We start from the raw sequence: 17622 nt of genomic DNA, 5'->3' as shown, positions 1-17622 counted from the left end.
ACCCTTATCCCTCAATCCCTTGAGCGATGTGGAGTCGAACAGGAACCTGACGAATGCGTAACGAAGCTTGTAATGCACTCAGCTGAAGGTGCAGTTTTGTCATAGTGACTGAGAGGCTGCGTAGTGCTCAAAAAAGGAAGAAAAATTGAAGCTTCCACATGCGTATGACCAAATGTGCATGGCTATGCGATCGCCAAGCTTCGGGATGTCTAGCACCTTGTAGATCGAAGGGAAGCACATGAAGAGCAGTCCATATGGAGTAGCCCCCGAGCATTGAAGCGATTAAAGTAATCGGTCCAATGGTCAAGGACCAGTTGTATTGTTTCCCTCGTAAAAGGGCACGAGGACTAGCGGAGCCATGGAGGTACTCTGACCTAAAATAGGTGCCCAGCCCCCGAGCACGAGGACTGGCGGAGCCACGGAGGCACTCCAACCTGAAATAGGCACCCAACTCCCGAGCATGAGGACTGGTGGAGCCACGGAGCCACGCCGACCTGAAATAGGCGCCCAGCCCCTGAGCGCGAGGACTAGCAGAGCCACAAAGGCACACCGACTTGAAGTAGGCACCCAGCCTCTGAGTGTGAGGATTGGCAAAGCCACGGAGGCACGCTGACCTAAAATATGTGTCCATACCCAAGCATAAGGATTGGGGGAGCCACGGAGACATGCTGAGTCGTATATGGCATCCAACTCCCGAGCCTGGGAGCCGAACGATCCGCGAAAGCATGCCAAGTCGCCTCCCGAACCTGGGAGGTCGGCTAGGTGATGGGAGGACATTGAGTCACCTGTAGCACCCAGCCCCCAAGCCTAGGAGCTAGCCGAACCACATAACCACGCCAAGTTGCCTCCCGTCCTAGGCTAGAGAGGTTGGACGGGCAACGGGAGGCACGCCGAGTCGTCTGTAGCGCCCACCCCCGAGCCTAGGAGCCAGCCAAGCCACATAAGCGTGCTAAGTCGCCTTCCACCCCAAGCCATAGAGGTCGGCCGAGTGACAAGAGACACGTCGAGTCACCTCCCGCACCCAGCCCTCGAGCTTGGGAGGTCGGCCGAGTGGCAGGAGGCTTGTCGAGTAGTTTTTGAGCTGTAAAAGTACAATGCGAACATTATGTAGCATACTGTAGAACAATTAATAATTGAATAACTTGAAGTTTTATTCAGCGTATAAATAAATCCATGCGCGTCTTGCTCTTATGGGCCATGTAATTTCCTTAGGTAGGCACCTAGCCTTGCTTAGCCAGCAGTCTGCTGAGAGCGGATCTCGAGCTTGTAGACGGGGCATCACAAGATGAGTTGAGGTTTCATAAATTAAAGCGTGTGCTACCCAAATACTTTAGCAACCGTTAAGAGAGATGGACAAGCTGCAAAGCAGTTGAAACTGTGCAAAAAAGCGAGAACATGTGCTGGTCACTCGTAGGTCACAGCCCCGACTGCCCATGTAGTGTACAGACCAAGCTATATAAGCAGTCGGGGTGTGACCGAAGTGGTTGGCGGAAGTCACATAGACATATAGAAGAATCGAGGCATGTGGAGATATACGGAAGTCGTAAAATATTTAATTGAATATATGACTTAGCTTGGTTCGTGACCGAGTCGAATAATGCACCAGGTCGGCTGAAGGCCTTAATGAAGGAGTCCGTCGTGGAGTGCGCCAAGAATGTCATGGCGCTTCTGAAGATGCACTTCCCCCTGCTGGTCGTGGAGCATGTCGGAACGGGCGTTGCTGAGGACTTTGATGCTGATAACCTCCTAGAGCTGGCCGAGCAATATCAACAAGCCGTGGAGGATGTAGTTAAGGAATTGGACCTCTAATGAAAAACTATAAAATGTATCAATCTATGTCGTGGGGTAAGAAAACTTTTTTATTAACTTATGTAAAGGCAAAACTCCTTCCCTCCCTTGGTATGTTTGACAGGACACTGTGTGGCCTAGGCCTAAGCGCCTAACCTTACCTGGCCAGCACTCTGCTGAGAGCGGATCTTGAGCTTGTAGAGGGGCAAACGCAAGATTGTCTAGGTTTCGCATGCTAGGACGCCATCCACACGAGTTAGTCGCACAACCTTGAGAGGGGTAGGAGAAAAGTTGGGACCCGGAGGTTGGCGTGTAGCGGGGAAAGCCCCCGAGCGTAAAGGTGAGGGTGTGGTCTGTCAAACAGGTCAGACAGCCCTCGAGCGTGATTAAGAGCTCAGCTAAGAAATCAAGAAGGTAGTAGGTATGCAAAGAACCTCTGGGGTTTTATTTATTCAATATGAGAAAGTTCAAAGACTACATAGCTTTATATCCTAAGGGTAGAAGCACCGCAGGTGTTGGATGTTCGCCACAGTCCAGAAACTGGGTGGGTTCGAGTGGGTCTTCAAATTAGATCTAGAACGACTGCATGAGTTTTTCGGAAAGCACAGCAGCCGAGTTCTTGAGGCCAAAAGGGGGCATGGGGAAGGCCCGATGCAAACCTTCTGGGGAGTAGTGCTGCCTCGGAGAGATTGATGCGATCTAGTCCTGCGATTAGATTGGAGGGCGTGGGTGGGCGGGTTGCTGCAAGGATGCATAGGACCCTCTCTGAGAGAGATATCGCCGACCTGCTGGGCAAGCGGCGTGATGATCCTCAGGTGGAGTCCTTGCTCCATCGATGCAGATCTGATGGATGCTGAGCTGGAGATGGGCGCCGAGTCGGCGACGGAAGCGATGGAGTGGGAGTCTACCGGCATGCTCCCGAAGCGGGGTTGGATCAGATCGGCGAGGAAGTCCTTCATGCTCTCGGGGAAGATCACGCTAGGATGAGATGCCAACGAGCTTGCTGGGGAGGATCTCACGATCACCCCTCCCTGGCGCACCAACTGTCGGATTTAGTGATCGGCAGTCCACCAGGGGATTACCCAGGTTGTAGATTTGTAGCGGGGGAGATCGCAAGACCAAGAGCTTGTATGGCAACACAAGGGTGCAAGGTTTAGATAGGTTCGGACCTCCGGAGAGTAATACCCTACGTCCTGTATTCTGGTAGATTGTATTGCTGGTATGGGATGCAAAGAATTGATGTGCGTTGGGATAAGTTGAGGTGCGTTACCCCCAAGGGGTGTCCTTGGCCGCCTTATATAGGCTGATGACCTAGGGTTACAAGTCAGATAGGATCTAATCCTAGTCAGTTGTTACATGGAAAGCAATTTAAGTCAGACTACAACAAGTATCCTATGATATCCGGGCTGAATTAATTCACCTAGCCTCCTGGCTTGTGCTCCATGCGCTTTCATGCCTTGGCCCGCACGGCATGGTCGGGCGGGCCCACTTATCAGGACCGACCAGTATCCTAGTCGGTGGGGACCCGCGGGTATCCTTATCCCTTAGGCCGTATCATCCATAAAAGTGAAACATGGTTGATGCACTTATGCTCTACATTGTTCCTGCGCAGTTTTGGGTCTGATAAATGTTTCTTGGTACAGAAGCTTTACCTAGAAATAGGGGGCATGTATTCGAGACCAAAATTGGCATCATAGGAGTTTGTTGTCTGAATCTGGGCAAACCGATCTACAAACCGATCAGACCGGTTCTACAAACATTGTCGAATCTATGATTGGACTTCACCATTGCGTAGATCTCGTCGAGGCGATCAAAATGCATATGTAAACATCCAGTTTGGAGTCCGGATATGAGAGTTATGGCTCTGGCAAGATTCAACCTTGTGCTAACCGGTTAGACCGGTTTGGATGGACAGTCTGACCGGTTTGACCAATCTAATCTGAGTTAGGAGTTGTATTTTGACACGGGATTTGTATAACCTTCGACTCCTACTGGGTCAAGACCTCCCCACCCTATAAATATAAAGGGCCATTGCCGATTGAGGGCAACCCAATCAAATCAAACAACTATGCATTTACTTTTTATCTCCTAAACCCTAAATCTCTTCCAACCTCCCTTGCTGTTCATCTACTAATCTCCATGACCATATATGGTGTCCTAAGGCTTGCTGGTCGACCTATGCCACGTCGGCGACATCCACGCCCTGACGGGGTCCCTCCCAAGCGAGAGCTCCGACGGCCCTTGCTAGTTTGCTTGTAAACTAGTAGTTCTTTGCCACAAAAGTATGTTGGTTATCCCTTTGCTAGTTTGGTTGTAAACCTAGCCGTCCTCCATCACGTAAGCATGGTAGTTATCCCCTCGAATGATCAATCCAGGCAAAATCCTAGGAACCGGTCTAACCGGGTTGCTCAACTAGTCTTTTGGTCCGTTTGCGATCCGTACGCTCTCATGCTTTCGTGTGTTGGCTTGTATCTCTGTTCCATCAATGTCTCACCGCTGATGCATCAAATCGTCGACTCTCGATCAGTAGTACTGCATCGCAGCTTCCACATCACTGAGCAAAAATTGCCATGCACTACTAGAGAACTCTGTATTAGTACCGGTTCATAGACTGCATATCTCTCGAAAATGCATCCGGGATTAATCCGTCGAGATAAAAACGGGGTCTTTTATAGTTGAGAATTTTTTATATAATCAAATCAATCAAACTACTATTTAAACGACTCAAACAATTATTTAAATGAATCAAACAAGTATTTATACAAATACTATACAATTCTTAGCGTACTATATATATACAAATCTAATTAGCATACGTATTCCATATATATACAAACTAAATCAAACTATATATATCTACGATGATCTTCCCGTCGAGGTGCTGGGAGCGTCTAATTTTTGTCCATCGTAATGAACGTCTCCTTGTGGATTTACCACCTCTTCCACCAGGAATCCAATGAGACCTTCACATATTGGTGCTACTCTTTCCTTCTTCAAGAGTCCCAATTGAATATTCCACATCTGTAATTTGGATACATATATGTGAATTTTACACGAACAATTGTAGAAAATAAATAACTAATAATATTTTTATTTTACATACTTTAAATTCGTGCTCCGTGGCCTTGATGGTCTTGGGTCCCAATAAATTGTGCATGTGCTCACAAACATAGTAGCCACATAGATTATCATTCCCAGATTCCTGTCTTAAGCACTGTTGTGGGGAAAGCCAATTAAGTTATTAAATACTCGTGCTATAGAATGTACAAAATGTGCAGACTTCATACGTACCGGGAAGTCTGCTCTCCATGTAAGTTTTTCTTTGAATTGACTTGATCTGTCTGCCCTGATGAATTCTCTCCATGCTCTGCACATTAAAATAATGAATGATATAGTGTTAGGTGAAAATTTAGGAAACAAAATTTTGAATAGAGATAGAGGTCCAGAATTATTACATGTCTAGCATGTGTTGCATGTCTTGGTACTCCTTCGGATCTCTCCTCAACGAATCGAAGACAGTGACGTGTCTTTGATCAATGTTAATAATAATAAGAATCTAGTAGGAGCTGCGTACGTAAATGTTCATATATATTAGAGGTAACTAACATTAATCAGGTAAGGAAAAATAAATCGAATATAGATGGTATACACACACTTACTTGAATTCGTATGGAAGTAGTATGTAATCCTTTAATTTTTATCTATCTAAGGAATTGTATACTGCCAAGAATGTTTCGTCTGGAAAATCATGTATCTGGGCTTGGTTCACTATGGATGGATCCATGAAGCCAATATGGAGGTACGCTTCAGGTCGGCATGTTCGAATTAGCATCCTACATAAAATGGAAGATCAAGTTAATTAGTACAGCGATGCATGCACAAAAAAATAATATGAGCCAAAATTTACATGTACATATAAACGGACACTTACAGAGTCCAGGCACTCATCAGAGAGACGTCTAGGGCACCATGATGGTACACTTCATATATATCCTTGAATCGTAGCCATGGGACTGCCTTGCCTTCGCCGTGAAAATCTATCGGTTTTATCTTAAGGCCCAACATCTCCCTCTCATCGGCAGACAACTTCATGTACCATTGATGGAATTCCTACATCTTCGTTGATAGCTTCTTTAGCGAATCAGGGCTAACCATAGGCTTGTCTAGCTCAAAGGTCCATTTCGGTTTACTTGGCGGTGCAGCTGGCAGCTCGACTTATTTCCTTTTTTTCTTCTCATCAACCTTTACTAATGCCCGTTCATAGTTTGATACTAGTGGCTGATTCTTCTTGGCTTGTTCTTGCGTCTTGATGAATTTATATAATTCTCTTCGATCTACTAGCGGTGGCTCCATCTCCCTTGCTTTTCTTAATTCTCTCTATTCCCTCAACCACTCACTAGCTTGCACTAGGATTCCGGTCCAGCGTTCCTCATGAGTCATTGCTTCCCAGCGTTCCTCAGGAGTCACCTCAGGCTCCTTTGTTTTCTTCTTACGCTGTCTTGGCTTGGGAGGCGGTAGTCGCGACTTGTTAAATGGTGCTCTTAAACCCAGCGAAGGTGATCATGGAGGGGTGTTGTTATCGTCATCGTGGCTTCGGACGACAGTTTGTCAATCCAGAGGGCTAACAGTTCAAGATTCATTAATTAATTAGTACATAGTAATAATGAATAACATCATATATTATATATAGAGAGGGTTAAAATATGATCTATACCTCATTGGAACCTTCTACCACAGTATTGTTTTGCTGGGATTCGGGCTCTTCATTGCCATCGACAGACAGGTTGAGAAACATGTTTGCCTGGCTACCCTCTTCATCGGTGTACGCTATGGGAAGGTTGGAACTACTATCACCAGCAATAATCCACTTCATTAGATACCTTCTGGCCTCGTCGTCTGCCATCGATCTCAACCACTTTATACATGAAATCATATATAGAACAACCATGAAAAAAATTCATTTCAACAAATTTTTTGAAATATACAAAATGTACTACATTTTTTAAAATATAAAAAATGTAATATACAAAATGTACTATGCAAAATGTAATATAAAAAATGTAACATACAAAATGTACTATACACAATACAAAATGTACTATACAAAATGTAATACACAAAATGTACTATGCAAAATGTAACATACAAAATGTAATATACAAAATTTAATATACAAAATGTACTATGCAAAATGTAATATAAAAAATGTAACATACAAAATGTAATATACAAAATGTACTAAATTTCAACTAATTTCTAAGCATTTCAACAAAAATTTGTAAACATTTGTACCAAAGTTCAATTAATTTCTAAGCATTAATTAGAAGTATATAACTATATTCCACAAACAATTCCAATAATCCAAATGGGGCCTAAATGTATACAAAATTTATTTTGTATGTAAGCTACCAAATTTCAAAAATTAATTCGGGCCGGGGGACAGCTGGAGTTGGAGGTGGGCGCGTCAGCGATGAGGACGCACGGTGACAACGGGGGAGGCGACCGGCCGACTGGCGACGGGGATGGCTACGATGACAGGGAGGAGGTGGCACCGGCGCGCGATGAGGGGCACGCGCGGAGGTCGCGGCGATGGGGATGGACGCGCCGGCAGCGGCGACGGGGACGGAGGAGGAGGCCGGCGATGATTGCGGGCGAAGATGATGGCGGCGGCGACGGAGACGGAGGAGGCCAGCGAATAGGATGGGCAGGCAGCGGCGACGGGGAGCGGTGAAGGCGGAGGCTGGCGACGGGCGGGACGAGGACGACGAGTGAAAATTTCGCTAAGTGTTGGGCGGGGGGAGTGTAGAAGACGCTATAACCTTTATACAAGACCCCCTTTTTATCCCTGTTTGTAACTGAAATCGGGATTAAAGGACATTTAACCCGTTTTCTAATACAAATCGAGATAAAAGCGGGGGCCTTTTATCTTGGTTTATGATCACCCTCGATAAAAGGCCCCCCTTTTATCTCGGTTTATGATCAACCAGGATAAATGGGTACTTCCAGGCGGAAATCGAAAAGTCCCTTTTATCCTGGTTCTACTTTATAACCGGGATAAATGGGAGCCTTCTCCTGTTTTTCATCTCCGACTGGTTTTTGAAAATTTATTCGATTTATATTTTCACCGAATTTAGGAAGAAAAAAAATAAGATATTTACATATATCAAACATGAAAAAATATATTAAATTAGCAAGTTTATTTACAATAAGTTTTAACTAGTCATAAATTCTATACTATTTATTTTTGGTTCTATTTGGAAATTTATTCTATTGATGTTTTCACTGGAAGCAAAAATAAGAAATTTACATATTTCAAACATGCAAAAATATATTAAATTAGCAAGTTTGTTTACAATAAGTTTTAACTAGTCACTATTTCTTTTTGCTTCTATTTGGAATTTATTCTCACCGGTTTGAACATGTAGGCATTCGATCTCGCCGGGTTTCGCTGGATTTCATGAAGCAAAAATTAAAACTTTACATATTTCAAACATGCAAAAATATATTTAATTAGCAATTATATTTACAATAAGTTTGAATGCCTCATTAATTCTACACTAGTTATATTACCTTCTTAAATAATTATTTTACTGCATCACTATCATCTCTCATTAATCCCAGAGGGCAAACAATCATTAATGTCTTATCGGACACACCATTTTTGGCCTTCCATTGCATAAATTCTAGTGTGGTACCCAGCTTTTTATGGCCTCCTTACCAATCTGGGTATAGCAATTTTCTGTGATCATCTATCATGCAACTTTGATACTTTCTTCTGAGTTTCGCAATCTCTGTGTGCATCCCTAAGCATCTGACCGGGGTCATCAGTATGGCCATCTTCTGCAAACTCATCTTCATCAGCCTCACCCATTATAGTATCTACAAAAGCTTGGCCTATAGCGCAGTCCAGAATGTTGTCATCCTCCTCCTCCTCTTCACCGTCTTCCATTAGAACCCCTCTTTTGTCATGATGGGTCCAAACCAAATAGTTAGGCGTGAAACCGTATCTAAACCAGTGGCTGTGAATGGTCCCCTATGAAGCCTTTGAATAGCACTTCTTGTAACTGCATTGGACGGATGGATTACAATAAAACTATCCATCACATTGCTAAAATTTTAGATAGAAATACACAAATTAAAATTTCAGAAGCAAACAACATGATACACTATGACAAACTCAAATATTGCTGAAAGTTTACATAAAAATACACAAATTTAAACTTGAGAGCAACAACAACATGATACACTACGACAAACCATCCACTAAGTACTTCTAGAAGGACTTCAAGCATCCTTGGGAAGCGAAGACGAAGGTTTCGCTGACGCAGCCTCATCATGTGGTTTATTTGTACCTCCTGCAATGGTAGTACTTATAAGTGGACCTAAAACACCCGGGATTGGCGGTGGATCATAACGACCACCAAAAAGAGATTCCTGACCCGCCGCAACAGCATCTTCATGACATCTTTGCAAATAACGAAGCATTGCTTTCTCCCATGCACTCATTTTCTTTATCTTATCGTGAGGGCCAACTATGGTTTTCCCTTACCACGAGAGGAACGACGATCTCCCCCACCATCGCCACTACATCTAGCATCAGAAGCCATCTCTATGTACCACAAATTATTTAGCTCATATTTAATTTACAAATAACTAAACTATTAAAAAATTCAATATTTCCCACATAATTTACTTATTCTAAAAATGGCTAATTCCATACCTCTATCTGAAAAGTACTAAAGTATGAAATTACACCTACAATTTATATGACTAATTTATAAATATTAAAAATACATTTACTCTAATTTTTCCTAATACATAAAATTGAAATAATCTCAATTCTACCTCACATTTAATGTTCATTCTCCCTCACATTCAAACTAACCATCACATTGTAGCTCAAAAATATGTATAAATACAAATCCTCTACATGCTTAATAACAAACAAACACATTTTTCTCCCTCTCTAAAGTATAAAACAAAGCTTAACAACAATAAATGAATGGAGCGTGAAGTTGCTAACCTTCACAACACTTTGGATGGGTGAAATCCCCACGAAAATGAGGAAAAAAAATTCAGCAGCACCTCCCCTAGGCTTGCTTCGGCGCCATGGAGAGGATGAGCTTCTCTGTCTTTGTGGAGTGGAGTGGCTTGGGTTGGAGGAGTGGAGGATGAAGAAACTCTTGTAGATAAGATTTTATCCCGGTTGGTAAATCCAATCGGGACAGAAGATTAGAGCTTTTGTCTCGGTTGGTGTTTACTCCCGATTGGTAACGCCAACCGGGACAAAAGGTTGGATCTTTTGTCCCGGTTGGTGGCTCCAAGGGTGGCACTGTCGGTGCCCGGAAACTAGCTGTTTTAACCGAGACTAAAGGGTGGCATGTAGTCCCAGTTGCAAAAAAAAGAACCGAGAGTAAAGGTGCGCCCCATTCCAGCCTACCGTGACGCACCCCTCTTTTCTCCCGAACCGAAATTAAACTGAGACTTAAGGTGGGATCTAAATTTAGTTCTCCGGTAGTGATGCCTTTGTTCTCCGCACACTGCTATCATGGTGCGGCTTTCCATGACCAGCCCACTGTTTTTCAATGCTTGTCATCAGTCCTTTATAATCCAGCGCACTCTCATCATATCGCATTTCAGATCGATAGAAATCGTAGCTGAGCTTCCCATGGCTGACCTCATTGTTTCCTCTTATCTCGCTCTTGGACTCTTAGAATCTACTCCCTGTTCCAAGTACGATACATAGTCTTTGACATGTACATAAATATATATTATATCTAAATATATAGTAAAAGTTATGTATTTAGAAAAATCAAAACAAATAGTAATTTAGGACGGAGGAAGTAGCTCTGTGTCCTTGAATTGCCTTCTAGAAGAATTCATGTCGCAGCCCTGCCATGGCCATGTAGGAAGCTGGAAGCGCCGCTCTTCTTTCCAACCTATCATTGTTTTGCTACGACCTTTTATTAGCCTCGGTCTGGACGTCTCGCCATGGATACAGCAGAACCAACGTCAGGGGCCTTGGATCAATGACTGCTTGCCAAAGATTGATGAATATAGTCAAAGCTAGTAACGTATTAATACATAAATAAAAATCAAAATGTTTATTGAAGGAATCCGTACACGATTCTATTTTTTATATAAGAAGTTGATAGGTCCTCAAGTAATTTAATTTCCTTATTATTAAAGTCCCAATGTAATATATATTTATTAGTCCTATTTGGCCCGGACTTTTTGGTTAGTATACACCATTAGATCATCATAAAATCTAACTATGTATATTCTTTTCTTTTTCTAATTAACGTGGTAATTTCTAGACCCTCTCGGCGAACGTGGTGGTTTTTTTAACACTATTGTATTATTGTATTAAGATAATAGATTGAATACCTATTATTTTTGCTAAACAATTAATTAGTACTTGTCTATGTGTTGAAAACTTTCAAGTTTTAATCTCAAATCTATGAATTATATCCTTTAAGGATATAATGATCAATTCTGAGTTATATACTCTAATTTGTTATGCAGGTAGTATTATATGATATTATAATCAATTATGCACGACAAAATCTAGGCTTAGACCATAAAAGAAGCAATTTCTTTTTACCACTTGAAATTTTGAATACCCACCCTCTAAATCCTGAGCCCGCCCCTGCTATTATACCCTTCCGAACTTACATGGCATAAGTGCAATTACCTGTGTCTTCTATGCACTCAAAGTATATGCTTTGTTAATAATTTAGAACCACGTGCTCGCCATTTTATAATTGATTTGTTCAAATGTCATATTTTAAATTGCGAAGCAGTATAGTAGGTAATAACTGAATTACACATATAATGTGTCTTTTATTGATCTCTGCTATTATTAAAATGAGGAGTGTTTATGTGGTTTTGTCCATCACGCAGAAACCGAGTAAAACCTAAAAAAAACTGGCAGAACCAATCTCACATGCGCAAAATAGGGAGGAAACAACTGGGAAAATATCCAATGCAAACCAACTCTCCAGTATAATCGTGAAAACTCAAATGCAAACAGTAAATTCTAAAGTGTGTGGTCCGGATAAGCCTCCCCGGACCCGCAGCAAAATTTGTATCTAACTCCCTGCCACCTAATGGAACATTTCGCATGTAACAGTAAGACCCAAACAGTTCTAGTGTGAAAAGGACATTCCTAACTCAGTGCAATAAATGCCACCCCCGCAGTTGCTTCTGGAGTCGTATCTAGCCAGTTGTTCGAGTTGCAAATATTATACGCCACCTACTACCCTCGTACTCAGTGCAATAAATTCACCCTGCAGTTGCAACTAGAGTTGTATCAAGCCAATGGTTCGAGTTGCAATCGGTCTACATTGCAAGCTGCAAATATTGTAGGTCACCTACTACTCTCATCACATTAAATTGGGACATTCCTAACTTAGTTCAATAAATACCACCCCTACAGTTACAATTGGAATTGTATCTAGCCAATCGTTTGAGCACTCAGAGTTGCAAATAATGGACGCTACCTACAATCTAGGAGGAGTGGAGGAGAAGCCAGAGGAGGTGTCGAGGAGAATACATATGAAAATTTTTTATGCAAATGTAACATCAAATAGGGTGTCACTGCTAAATTCTATGTGGACCGCAGGGTTGATTATAAAGGGATGTTGTATTCTTAGGACCACATCGTTTTTTTGGCAATTCTTAGGATCACATCAGACCTGCATGTTTCACATCTAATTGATGAAATTCAGGTTTTCATGACTGCATTGGAGGATAGGTTTGCATCAGATATTTTCCGAGAACAACCAAACTAGAAAACCTCATCTCTTGCGCGAGGAGGGAAAGTAACCAACCACGAAAAACCAAGTTGTCAACACGTCAGCCAGGTTTTGCAGAGAAGCCATGCTATTTTCATAAATCAGCCCAGATTCATTTTTAATAATTCTTTCTTGTTAGGTTCTTAAACTTAGTTTTTGTTTATGTTTAAGCCCATATATCTTTAATCTTTTCATGTTTTAACTCTGTGTTTAGAGATTGTTGGTGCACACACGATCGTACCAGACTACATTGATTACTCTTTTAATGATCAAAAATAACATGTATAGCGTATCATAGTTTTACGTAATTATGTTTAGCATTATAGTGTGATAATATATATTATGATCTTGCTTGTAGCAACACACGGACATATTCGCTAGTAATCGTAACGAACAAAATAATTTCGAAAATCATGCGCAATTTGAAAAGAACGTGTGTTTAATTACACATGGTGGCGGGAGCTTAGGCTTGAGTTTCAAATAATATATAGCTAACTACTGTCATGAGAGTTGTCCCCTCTACTACTAGCTAACATAGTAATACATAACACCTCAAAAAGAAGTCAAGTATAACATGCCCTATAAAACTAATGATGATCTATAAGTTATTTTTGGTTATTGTGGGCAGCTCTATGCATATTGGGAGACTGACTACCGCTCAGTACCCAGACGTTTTATATGTGTCATCTTGTTCTCCCTACCACATAACTTCAGCGCCGCTAGAGACAATCAGGCGTCCGTCCGATTCACAAATTTGAAATTCCAACCCCAACAAGGCAGCCCAACCCAGATGACGAACTATTGCAGCGCTACACGTGGGCTAACCCCACCAGCGGCAATGTCGAACTGGCTGGATAAGGACTCTTGGGGTGAAGACAAGAGGCTCGGGAGCATCATGTGGCCACGCCGCCTCCTCTTTCTTGTTCACAATGTCTGGAACCATCCTTCCTCCGTGCGTCGCAGTCTGTGCTGCCATGCTGTCGCCATCCTTTGGATTAGGTCTTAGCGTCCATTGGCGAGTCCTGCCTCTGCATTTGTGGCCATGAATCGATAGCAGCGAGATTCACGTGCCTTTAACGGTTCAGTTGCGTAGTTCCATGGTGTGACTAGTGAGTCAGTGAGTGTACGGCTGTACGCTGGAAAAGTTATGCGAGTCGTCTCATGGCTCCCCTCAGCTCCACTCGAACCTAGCCCTCTTCCTCCTCTTCGTGGCTTCATGTTTCCTCGTTGCTAGACGCCTTCGGCCCGGCCGCAACAATGGTGGCCGAGCGTTGCCGCGAAGACTACGGGAAGCAGGTGGTTTGCCGTGTGCCTAGGGCACACAGCAAAGCTAGAAAAACTCACGGCAAAGAAAGCTACAACAAAGTTTCTTTGCCGAGTGTTTTATGTCGAACACTCGGTAAAGCTTTTTTAAAAAAAATAAAAAAACACTGCAACCACCGCCACCACGCTGCCGCCGCCACCACCATTCACATGCCCACCGCCGCAGAGCCTCCTCCCCTCGACCCACTGCCGCCGAGCCCCTTCCTTGAGCACACGCCGCCGAGCCCGGATCTGGCTGTCGCCGGAGCACCCTCCCCTCGAGCCGCCGCCGTTGGAGCCCCCTCCCTCGAGGCGCCTCGCCTGGCCACCGGATCTCGCCCGCCGGTGGGGAGAGGGAGGGGGTGGCAGGAGGAGGGGAGGGAGGAGGAAGAAGGAGGCCGCCAAGCTCCGGCCGGATCTGGCCGCCGCCGACCCCCCTCCTCGAGCCACCGCCGCCGGAGCGTCCTCCCTCGAGGCGCCTTGCCCGGCCACCGGATCTCGCCCGCCGGTAGGGAGAGGGAGGGGGAGGGACCTCGCCCGGCCGCCAGATCTCGCTTGCCGGTGGGGAGAGAGAGGCGCGGTGGGAGAAGGAGGGGAGGGAGGAGTGAGGAGGAGGCCGCCTAGCTCCGGCTGGATCTGGCCGCTGAGGAGGGGAGGGGGCGGTGTCCCGCGTGAGGAGGGGAGGGGGTGCGAGAGGGAGCTGAGGAGGGGAGGGGCCGGGAGGAGAGAGGGGCATGTGGGTAGGTGGGGGGTTGGGCCGCGTGCGTTTATGGCCGGGTGGGGCGCGTGCGTGAGTAAAAAAAGAGGTTTGCCGAGTGCAACAAAAAAACACTCATCAAACTTCCCCTTTGCCGAGTGTTTTTTTGCTGAGTGTTTTTGGATCGGCACTCGGCAAAGAGATTGTTTACCGAGTGTTTGAAAAAAAACACTCAGCAAAAAAAACACTCGGCAAATTTGAGGTTTTCGGCAGTGTTCGCCTCCAGGGTTGCCCATCATCGGCAACATGCACCAGCTCGGCCAGGGACACCACCACCGGAAACTGCAGGCGCTCGCACAACGGCACGGTGATATCTTCCTCCTCCAGCTAGGTGCCGTGCCCACCCTTGTGGTTTCCTCGGCCTCCATGCCGAGGAGGTGCTCAAGAACCATGACCACATCTTCTGTGGCCGTCCGCAGCAGCACACGGCCCGAGGCATCCTTTATGACTGCAGGGATGTCGCCTTCAGCCCCTACGGTGAGCGGTGGCGCCAGCTTCGCCGCATCGCCGTCGTGCACCTTCTCAGCGTGAAGCGGGTGGACTCCTTGCGTGTGCTCAGGAAGGAGGAGGTCACATCGTTGATGGCCCGGATCCTCACGGCGAGTTCCCAAGAGGACGACCGGGGCAAACTCCAAGTGATCAACCTGAGCGGGCTCATCGTGAGCTTAACCTATACTGTCATCTCAAAGGCGGTAATCGGGAACAAGCTTGGTGGCATGGATCCTGAGATTTTCCGTGCGATGATGAAGGAGGTCACTGATCTGCTCGAAACCATTGCAGTGAGCGACGTGTTCCCGCGACTCTGGTGGGTGGACTGGGTGATGGGGCTCGAGGCAAGAATAAAGAGGACGGCGGGGAAGCTTGACAACATTCTTGAGAGAGCACTCCAGGAGCATGAGAAGGGGTCCAGAAATGAAGGTGAGGCTGGTGACCTTCTAGACGATTTACTTTCAGTGGTCAAGGAGGGCGGTGAGGGAATTAACCTGGACATAATTGATGTCAAGGGACTCATCTTGGTAAGTCATAAAGATTAAGGCCCAATTTGTACGAACACGCTAGCGTTGTTGTGTATACAGTCTACTTATATAGGTTTCTTCTTTGCAGGATCTTTTTATAGCAGGAATCGATACTACTTCCAAGGCGATAGAGTGGGCAATGGCCTATCTAATCAAGTACCCAAGAGAAATGGCCAAAGTGCAAGCCGAGGTGAGGCAAATTGCAGGGGCACAAGGAGTCCTAGAGGAGCAGCTGTTGAGAATGAGCAGACTGCAGGCAGCCCTGAAAGAAGCCATGCGGTTACATCCACCAGCGCCGCTGCTTGTCCCACATGAAACCATCCAGGACACCAAACTCCACGGGTACGACATCCCTGCCAAGACTCGGATTTTCATCAACGCATGGGCAATTGGCAGGGACAAGGAATCTTGGGAAAACGCCGAGGAGTTCCAGCCAGAGAGGTTCTTGCACACTGCCATCGACTACAATGGCAGAGACTTTCGGTTCATGCCATTCAGCGCTGGGAGGAGGGGATGCCCCGGCATTGAATTTGCAACGCGCCTCGCGGAGCTTGCACTGGCCATCAGCTATATCATTTTGATTGGGAGCTGCCGGAGGGCCAGGATGTCGAGTCGTTTAAGGTCGTGGAGTCTAGTGGCCTGTCTCCTGCTCTGAAGTATGCCTTGACCCTTGTCGCAAAACCCCTGCAAGCATGAACCTTGCAGACTTACATGTGTTAGTGAGTGCTTGTGTTGATAATACTTCGTCGAAATTATAGATCGTTTTAGCTTTTCTAGGTTCATAGGTATTATTATGATAGCTTTTCTAGGTTCATAGGTATTATTATGCATCATAATAATACCTATGAACCTAGAAAAACTAAAACGATCTATAATTTGGAACGGATGGAGTATTATACAGTGATGCATAATAATACCTATGAATCTAAAAAAGTCAAAACGACCTATAATTTGAAACGGAGGGAGTATTATACAATGATGCTTTCAACATGGCGAACCGATTCTGTCATTCTGTTGGCAGGCCTGAGCCGTCTGTTCGTCTGCTGACCTGTCGTATGTCTTGTGACATTATGCACCTCCTGTTTATCCATGTTTCATTTTACTTTTGAACGGTTCAGATGTGTATTGTGCGAATGAGCTGGTGTTTCAGTGTTCTTGGTCAGTTGTGGTCCATTTTCTATCAGCTAGAGAATAGACGGCTCGTAGACTACTAGAGAACTCGGTATCAGTACCGGTTCGTAGACTGCATATCTTCCGAAAATGCATCCAGGATTAATCCGTCGAGATAAAAGGAGGGATTTTTTATCATGGGTTCCTCAACCAGGATATAAAACCCTCCTTTAGTCCCGGTTTGTAAAACCAACCGGCACTAACGGGGCTGCCACGCCAGGCGGAGGACAGACTCCTTTAGTCCCGGTTGGTGTTACAAACCGGGACTAAAGTTCGCCTCTTTAGTCACGGTTTTACAAACCGGGACTAAATTGCGTGCGTACAGCGCCATGCAGGCACCTGCATGGCGCCTATAATTTCGTGCATATCTCACGTACCTCTTTAGTTTACCTTTAGTAGTTGAGAACTTTTTTTTAATAATGAAATCAATCAAACTAGTATTTAAATGAATCAAACAAGTATTTATACAAATACTATACAATTCTTAGCGTACTATATATAATTAGCGTACGTATTACATATATATACAAACTAAATCAAACTATATATATATCTACGATGATCTTCTCGTCGAGGTGCTGGGAGCGTCTAATTTTCATCCATCGTAATGAAAGTCTCCTTGTGGATTTACCACCTCATCCACCAGGAATCCAATGAGACCTTCACATATTGCTACTACTCTTTCCTTCTTCAAGAGTCCTAATTGAATATTCCACATCTGTAATTTGGATACATATATATGAATTTTTTCACGAACAATTGTAGAAAATAAATAACTATTAATAGTTTTATT

The 17622-nt window shown here is 44.5% G+C and overlaps 1 pseudogene; it reads left to right on the top strand.

Moving 5' to 3' along the window:
* Positions 1-14855: 14855 nt before the first annotated feature.
* Positions 14856-16747, top strand: LOC101767307 (annotated as a pseudogene).
* Positions 16748-17622: the final 875 nt, after the last annotated feature.

This window comes from Setaria italica, chromosome III (assembly GCF_000263155.2).
Source record: "Setaria italica strain Yugu1 chromosome III, Setaria_italica_v2.0, whole genome shotgun sequence".
Classification (NCBI taxonomy): domain Eukaryota; kingdom Viridiplantae; phylum Streptophyta; class Magnoliopsida; order Poales; family Poaceae; genus Setaria; species Setaria italica.
This window is presented reverse-complemented; position numbering and strand designations above follow the sequence as displayed.